The following is a 7,326-nucleotide window of genomic DNA, read 5'->3' on the forward strand; positions in this document are numbered from 1 at the left end:
TTCCAGAGCTTGACTCAGATGACCCTTCCACCCATGACAACCAGGCTACAGACTCGTTTGCTAGAATCAGAGGAGGGTGTGCTACAGAGCAAAGACAAGCCCAACCAGCCTCTTGCAGTTCCCAGAACTGAGGCAGTAATGAAGCAGGAGGGTCCAATCTCCTCTCTCCAAATTTGAACACAGAGATGAGAGTGTATATTAGGTAAATAAATTTTTAAAAAACCAAGAGCAAAGAACTCTAGAAAAGATTCTATTACATATTTTCACTGCACCAGCCTGATGAGAAGTGGATGAGAAGAGGTGGTGACATCAAAGATAATTGATAACCCCAACATGGTAATTAATCAGAGGAACGGCCAGTGTGTAAGTTTCTTGGGTCTCTTTTGGTTCTGGTGAGGTATAGGCAGGACCTAGAATTTCCTGCTGGTTCATGAGGGATGATTACAAAGAAGTTGAGTTGAGAAACAACAGGCATCTCTGATGATGAAGGGAGAGGGGACCCCCATATCAGGACTCGGCCAGGAGTGAAAGGGCAATGTAGCTGAGACCAAAAAGGACTACAAAGAACCAGGCGAGGCCAAGTTGCAGAGGAGGGCTACTGAACCCAACAGGGCAAAAGCAAACACTTCACAGGTTATGTCAACCAGGAATGCTGGGAGGGACCAGACAGAGAATGACATCCTTCAGAGAGCAAAGGAGCCACAGAGTTCTGCCTGGACCTTAGAACCCCATCATTCTGCTCTCTCGAGATCACAGAAGCCATTTTTGATGGGTGTTGGGGAGCAAATTTTGAAAATTGGGAGACTTAGCATTTTTGCCTATAGGCTGAGAAACCTAACGGGATGGTTTCAATCCCTGCATCAGACTGAAGGTTACTAAGTTGCTCTATCCCCACAACTTAGCAGGAGGGGGATCATGAAGATCACGTAGATGTGCCGAAGAAACTGCATCTTCTCTGCACATCTGAATCCACTGTGAGTACAAGTCCAACAAAATAATCAGTGCACACAGCCAGAGCCCCACGAAGGGTTAATGGATGCTAGTGGGCAAAATCCAGAGAATTTTCACAAAGCCGGTTTCTTCTTGGTCCCTGGCACACCCTCTGGGTACACCTCCAACTTGCGTAGCAACTATTAACTGCTTCATGCTAACAATGCATGAAAAGATCTTGAGACAGTTTCTTTGAGGATTTTAGAATCACACAGTATAATTTACATTTATATTCCATTATCTAGTTCACCAGAGGCTTCTTCAAATATGACTTTATTTCATCCTTTACAGAACAGCCTGTGATTGTTACCCAGCCCCATTTGACAGATAAAGAAGCTGAGCCACAGGCTCTAAAGTTTCAGGGCTGTGTGTCTGGATTCTAGATGGCCTGGAATCCCCAGACCATCCTGCACAGTGTAAGTTGCCAGCTGTTCTCATTACAGAAAGTGGGGGGTGTCTCCCGATTCCTCACAAAGAATTTCTCTCCAATCACTGATCTGGGAATCTCTCATTCCATCCTGCTGAGCCCAGTCAAATGGGCAGGTACCCGCGTGTTTCTCCCCGAGCAGGTGCAGTCAAATGAACGGCAGTGTTCACTCTGCCTAATGAGTAGACCCATGCTGCCACAGTTCCATATTCGGGCTTGAATTTTCAATTCCATCTCATAAAATAGTGCCATAAATCATCCTGCACTCCATTTAGAGTTGCATTTTCCAAAACCATCTCTGAAGTAATTAAAGAGAAGCTACACGGGCCTCTAAATCAGTTCTCCAAGATATGTAGGAGCAATGAGAATTCTGCAGCTCACTTTTCTTTTCCTCTATCTCTCACATCAATTCATCCTGGCTATGACAAACTATCATCCCCAAACCTTCATTCACAAAATATTTATGAGCCATTTGCGAAGCTTAAGCCACTGAGATACATAATGCTGCATGACAAAAATGAGTTATATGAAAGTGTACAAAGTCTTACTTTAATATAATCCATCCGGACTCGGGTCTGCAGACTAATAACCCAAGCCTGACTCCAGTATGAGATCCAGACCAAACGAGACATTCTAAAATCTCATGGCTGCACCCAGAGACCTTGCAATCTAACCTAGTTTGCCTGTTGCCTATATTTTCAAAATCAAATAAATACATAAACAACAAGTAAATCCAAAATAGATTTCCTCAGCTCCAGGGAGCACTTTTACAGCATATACAAAGCAAACCAACTTGAATGTTTCCCAAACATGCAGGTACTAAATACTCGTGCTTGGCAGGAATAATTATTTGCTGTATTCCCTGGATCTTCTAGTTTGCTGATTTTAATTTGTTTTCAATTCTTAGAGGGAGTAAAAATATTAAAAATGCACCAAAACAGTAGAAAAACTGTGACAGTAAATGAGAGATTTACCACCGGGCTTGTTATGAATATAGTTTAGGCAGCATAAAATCGAAAAATAGCAGGAGGATATCTTTCCTGGTTCTCTCTTTCCCTCTCTGCAGCTGGTAGAAAAATGTGAACCTGAAACAATGGAGCATGGAATGAGGTTGGAAGCAGCTTTGCTGTGAACTGCTGTTGAGCCAAAGTCAATGACATTCTTGAAAAAAGAAGATCTGTGACTTCTTTGTAGTCTCTGGTCAAGAACAGAGGCTCCAGAATGATGGCAAAGGCAAGTGTTGCATGAAGAAGGCTTCAAACAGCCCTGGGGACCCCAGGAGTCATGGGAGCCAGGTGAGGTGGTGACGTCCATGCAGGAAATGGAAATGTTTCCTTGAGACAGCAGTTCTCAAACTAGCAGCACATTAGAATCACCTGTGGAGTTTTAAAAGCTACTAATGCCAGACACCAACCCAAGACTGATTGAATCAGAATCTCTGCAGGTGGAATGCACGCCCTGCTGTTTGTAAAATGCGTTCCAAATGAGCCTAATGCTTGGGCTGGGCTGGGAACCACTGGGTGGTGATTGACTACCAGTCAGTTGCAGTTGATGACTGACTGGCTGCTCATGGACCCTCAGTAGAGGTGAGAAGTTGCAAACTTGAAGCCTGAGGCTTTATTTAGAACGTAAGCATGCTTAGTTTGGCATGTGTTATGCTTAGACTCAAAACAATATTTTTTTTAAAAAAAATAGGATATAGCACATAAAAATATATTTCTAATTTCCTCTGAAAAAGCCACACTAGAAACCCTGCATGGCACAATCAGCTGGACTCTCGTGATGTCTGTCCTTTTACACAAAGCAGCTCTCTACAGTTTGCTACAATCCTCACCACTCCCTTCTAAAATACCATACCAGACCACCTCTCTAAAATCACCTGCAGGGCTTTTGCAGCCCTTTTTCTTTATGGCCACCAGCACAGACCTGCAGAATTGCTAGGAATCATAACCCTAAGATTCAAATCTTTGTAAATAAGTAAATGAAGGTCTAGAACATGCAAACTGCTTCTTAGTTCTATTACTTCTTAAGCTCTGTCATACTTTCTCAAATTCCCATTTACCTAAGCCAAACCTGCAATGAAATTTGTTTTTGCAGATTGGCTATTAATATTTAATGATATTTCTCTTTGAATTTTAAAGTAGTAATTAAATTGAACTGTTCAGAAAGAGTGTATCAATTCCAATTTTTTTAAACATGGAAAAGAATGTCTTGCTCAAAACAAAGGCACAGTAAGAAAGGGAATATTAATTCTGTAAGGTGAGCCAAGGTATCTTTTATCAAATATTTATTTCAATAATGAGAAACATATTGAGACAACAGCCACTATAGAAACATAAAATCTATACTAATAAGAAATGTTTCCATTCTCTAACTTTCTTAGCATCTTGACTGACACTTCTCAATTTCTGACTTAATTTATATGTGTTTATACTCCTCTAATATATTATAAATTCATCCAGGACAGAATCTGCTTTTTTTAATCTTCTGAATCTACAAGAGCACAGAGCTTTACATATAATTAGTATCCAATAAATACTGGTAAATATCTAGTAAATATACAAAGTAGACCCCAGAAGGTAAAAGAAAGCAATATCAGAGTAAAGAAACTATAGATAGCATTGGCAAACCGTGTGGGACTGACCATGTTCTCTGCATATAGTTCACTGGGAACTTAACAAAAGCAAGCTTAGAAGCCCAAGAACATCTACTGTGGTGAGCACAATTCTCTGACAGCATCTAGAGAGGCAAACTCAGATCCATTCTGCCCACTGCCATTTACCCATAGCTTCCATGATGAAAAACAACTCAGACCTATTGAATTTATACTCTATTCCGGGCACTGCAACTAGAAGTAGGGATCTCATTTGGTTGTTACAACAACCGTAAGTATCCCTGTCCCTACTTTGCAAATGATATGTTTTGGTCTAGAAGTTAAGTAACTTCCCCCAGTTGATGCAACCCATTAGTAGCATAGCTCAGAGTTTCTCAAGCTTCTCCTGCCACCTGGGAATCACAGTAAAATGCATATTTTAATTCAGTAGTTCTGAGGTGGGTCCCAGGATTCTGTATTTCTAGCAGAGCTCCTGTGATTTTGAAGCTGCCAGCCCATTTTCACCCTTCAAATGGAAGAGTGGAGCCAGAATTAAAATATTAGGGCCCTGAGAACCCCATCTGAAGTTGGGTTCTTTGAAGTTTTCCTAAAACTATGAATTGTGTCATGGTTGCTCAAATCTGCCATGTAATTCAAACTCTCTGTTCCATTCTGCCTTAGAGTTTCCAAGATCCTATCACATTAGGCAGCTTTACCACCTCCTTTCTTTTCCTTGACTCAGCATCCTTCGCTCATGCTCCCAGCTGAAAGGAATTTGGGATTCCGGGCCTTCAGTGGACCATTGTTCATTTGCACAGTTGGAAAAAATAAATTCTGGAGCACCTCCTCTGCTCCAGGCATTGTGCCAAGCTCTAGAATGCAGTCATAAGCAGAAAAACCTGCTCCCTAAATCAACTCGAAATTGCAATCCAGAGGTGCAAAATATTATAGGAAGAAAGAGTTTGCTCTATGAGTACATTAGATGAAGATTTAATCATGACCAGAGGTGGTTAGAGCCCATTTTCTGAAAGGGACATCCCAACTGAGACCTAGGAATAAGAGGTCAGTGAAGAGGAAGCTAAAATTGAATGTGATAGTTTTTATGTGTCAACTTGACTGGACTATGGGGTACCCAAATATTTGATCAAATATTATTCTGGATGTGACTTCAAGAGTGTCTTTGGATTAGATTAACAATCGCATCAGTAGACTGAGTAAAGCTGATTGCCCTCCCCGTGTGAATGGCCTCACTCAATCCATTGAAGGCTTGAATAGAACAAAACGCCTGCCCCTACTGCCAGTGAGAGAGAATTCCTCCTCCCTGATTGTCTGAGCTGAGGCATCAGTCTTTTCATGCTTTTGGACTCTTCTTGGGCCTCAAGCCTACAGCTTTCAGCCTCAAACTAAATTATTGGCCCTCGTGGGTCTCCAGCTTGCCAACTGTGGATATTGGGGTTTCTCAATTCCTTATAATAGATCACTTTACACATACACACACACACACACACACACACATTCCGTTTCTCTGGAGAATCCTGAGTAATACGCTGAGTAAAGGACCAGGTGCTGAGGAGAGCTCAGCACATCAGATGGAAGAAGTTCAGGTATAGTCCAGTCTTGCTGGGGTCTAGAATGATGACTGGAGGAAAATCAAGCTGTGAGGCTGGAGATTTAAGAAGGACAGACCAGGTAGAATGAGACATAGCTTGCCTCAAGGCTCTGTGTCTTACCTCCTCTGTGTGTTCCTACTTCCCATGGAAAGGAAAGAAGGAAAAAAAAACTGATAAAAAATGATAGACTAAATGGCAGACATAGAAGACAATGGGAAAGTGTCTAAATTTTCATTAATTGTATTAATTATTTATCCTGGTCAGGAACTGAAGAAGCACAGATTTTGCCTTCATTCATCATTTAACAAGTATTTACCAAGTACCTATCATGGGCCAAGCATCATTCTAGGTGGAGAGGAGACACCAGTGAACAAGGTGCCTACCTTCAAAGATGGTGGTGGGGAGAGAAAAGCAGACAATAAACAAGTAGGCGATACTATATGTTCTGTATGCTTATTTCCGTGAAGAAAAATACAGCAGGAGATGAGGAGAAGGCATGCTGGGGTAGAATGTGATTACTATTTCATGGAGGGTGTCAGGGAAGGCCTTGGTGATAAGATGAGGGGTGAGCAGGGACCTCTAGGAGGGTGCATAGTAGGTGTGTTCTGGTAGCAGCAAGGAGTCTGGCATGGCTAGGGCAGAGCAAGGAGGGGAGGATGGAAGGAGGTAAGACCTGGAGGTGCCTGAGGTCCAACCACAAGGACCTTGTCAGCTGGTGTTAGGATGTTGACTTTTACCCTGAAAGAGACAGGAAGCTCCTGGAAGGTATTAAACAGAAGAAGGCCATCATCTAAATTATCTTGATGTCAACAGGATCACTCTGGCTGCTGTGTGGAGAATACAGTGTAGGGAAACAACTGTACAAACAGAGAGACCCCTGAGGAGATTACTGCAATAATCCCCTTGAGATGCCATGGTAGCTGGGACAGAGATGGTATTGGTAGAAGTGGTAAGAAGGGGTCAAATCCTGGATATGCGTATTGTATTTATTTTTACTGTTGTAAAATATACACGCCATGGTATTTATCATTTTAATTATTTAATTCATCAGTATACAATTGAGTGGCATTACATACATTAACAGTTGTGTACCCATCATCACTATCTATGCCCAAAACTTTTTCATTATCCCGAACAAAACTCTGGACCCATTAAACAATAATTCTCCCTTTCCCCCTCCTCCCAGGCCCTGGAAACCATCTTTCTACTTTTTTTGTCTTTTCTAAGAACTTCATGTAAGCAGAATCATACTCGTCCTCTGTCTCTGGTTTATTTTACTAAGTGTAATATTTTTCAGGTCCATACATGTTGTAGCATGCATCAAAACTGCATTCTTGGGCTTCCCTGGTGGCGCAGTGGTTGAGAGTCCGCCTGCCGATGCAGGAGACACGGGTTCGTGCCCCGGTCCGGGAAGATCCCACATGCCGCGGAGCGGCTGGGCCCGTGAGCCACGGCCGCTGAGCCTGCGCGTCCGGAGCCTGTGCTCCACAACGGGAGAGGCCGCAACAGTGAGAGGCCTGCGTACCGCCAAAAAAAACAAAAACAAAAAAAACCTGCATTCTTAACAACCTTATGGTTACCAGAGGGTAAGGGAAGGAGGAATAAATGGGAGATTGGGATCGACATATACACACTGCAATATATAAAATAGATAACTAATAGGGACCTACTGTATAGCACAGGGAACTCTACTCAATACTCTGTAA

The sequence above is a fragment of the Monodon monoceros genome, unplaced genomic scaffold (genome assembly GCF_005190385.1).
Source record: "Monodon monoceros isolate NGI ecotype Baffin Bay Population unplaced genomic scaffold, NGI_Narwhal_1 Super_Scaffold_16, whole genome shotgun sequence".
Taxonomy (NCBI): Eukaryota; Metazoa; Chordata; class Mammalia; order Artiodactyla; family Monodontidae; genus Monodon; species Monodon monoceros.